The sequence below is a fragment of the Amphimedon queenslandica genome, unplaced genomic scaffold (assembly GCF_000090795.2).
Source record: "Amphimedon queenslandica unplaced genomic scaffold, v1.1 AMPQUscaffold_11012, whole genome shotgun sequence".
NCBI classification, from domain to species: Eukaryota; Metazoa; Porifera; class Demospongiae; order Haplosclerida; family Niphatidae; genus Amphimedon; species Amphimedon queenslandica.
This window is the reverse complement of record NW_003548743.1, coordinates 6,468-8,104: the sequence shown is the minus strand read 5'-3', so window position 1 is coordinate 8,104 and position 1,637 is coordinate 6,468. Positions and strand designations below refer to the sequence as shown.

Sequence of the window (1,637 nt, the reverse complement as noted above, 5' to 3'; positions counted from 1 at the left end):
AGTATTATATAAATAGCTGTTAAAATGCCATTTTTAGTTTGGGCATCTACAATATAAACATTTAGCATTAAAGCTAAACTACTATGTACTCCAAGTCCATCAGCTCTTCTGTCACTGTATATGGAATTGATGGATTACTGGACTACTGACAGTCTGACAGGCTGACTTGATCACTATATAAAAATCATTTAAATGCAACAGTGAAATTTGAACTCGTATCTCACTTTAATAAATTCCAAGAATCATAATATGGCGAGATCTAAGCTAGAAAATTTAGCAAGAAGAGCAACACAGCCTTGAATAATGCTGCTTGAAATCATATTAAACTGAAATAAAAACCCGCCAGCTGTTGCAGAGCGGGTCCGTTGCGGTCCGCGCGGGTCCGCTGCGGCCCGCCAAAATTTTTTTAGTCTACAAAATTTTTGGTCCGGGCGGGTCCGTCCGGTCCGCATTTGAGACCCTACCCGACACTTCTGTCCAAAGCCCGATGTAACCATAGATACTACATACACACATGGATATGAAACAGGAAGTCGGTATCCAATTAACTCTTTGAAGTTCACCTGTAAACGTCATAACCAGCATAGCTCTATCCTTGGCGCTTTTCTCTCTGTCTATGTTTTCAAGAATTTTCTTGACTCACTTATTTTTGTGAAAGAAGGTATATAGGTGTTTTTGTTTTGTTCAGTAGACCTAATAAATATATTCTCATTTCATTTTGTCAACAGGCCTCATGTTTACATGACAAAATTAGAAGACCTCCATTTTTATTTGTAACCACCTTTTCTAGACTCTCGAACGGAGTTAGCTAGTAAGTCTTGGAATCATGATAGTGTATTGTTTGTTACATGGACTGAAACTATTCTCGTGTCAATGTAATGAGAAATGACTGAGATAATAGCCAAAAACTAGTTTTTTTAATATTAATTTTGTAACCACCTTTCTGAGACTTCTGCACCAGGTATGAACAAGTTACTACTTTGAGTGTATTCATTAAGGCCTCTTATATAGACTGTTTATGGTTTCATTTTTCTAGATGCTATGTTTCAAAAGTAATAATATATTTTTTGCAAGTGTTTCAAAGGGTGTGGTTTAATTTTTAGTGAGAACTGAGTAGTGAAAGAATAGGTTATTTACCAAGAAACACAAGCAGGATTTCAGTGGCATTGATGAGACATTGTTACATGATTGTAAAGCTTTATATTTATGCTACCACAGAGAACTATCAAGATAGAGATGATGTACATTACAGTATGTACTGTATGGTGATACAGTAAGTGCGGCTTATAATAATTGTTGTCAATGTTTTTATTGCTATTTTTATAGTTAAAATTTGTTGAAGGACTCATAATAATAATCAATCTATTGGGTCACTGAAGAATAGAATAATCATTATAATGATAATAATTTAAATAATAATTTTTTAGTACTTAGCACGGTGCATTCTTTCTTGTAATAGTAGATCTTCACTTTTTAGAACTAGAATATCGATTGCAACTCTTATATAGTCGTAGACCTGAGCTTTAGTAAGTAATTCAACTGGATTTCTTCACTATTTTGCTTGTGCCATGCTTATACACGTGTAGTGTAAACGTCACAATACATCACTTCCGGTGCCAAGGATCGAGCGCATCCTG

General features: G+C 35.0%; 1 long non-coding RNA gene across 2 annotated transcripts; it reads left to right on the top strand.

Moving 5' to 3' along the window:
- Nucleotides 1–493: 493 nt before the first annotated feature.
- On the top strand, nt 494–1,369 carry LOC109589694 (uncharacterized). 2 transcript variants are annotated; one of them, XR_002188875.1, is made up of 4 exons: nt 494–661; nt 729–811; nt 1,104–1,273; nt 1,327–1,369. It is a non-coding gene; the product is annotated as an uncharacterized LOC109589694 (long non-coding RNA). The 2 variants fall into 2 exon arrangements; XR_002188874.1 differs by having other exon boundaries at nt 962–1,273.
- Nucleotides 1,370–1,637: the final 268 nt, after the last annotated feature.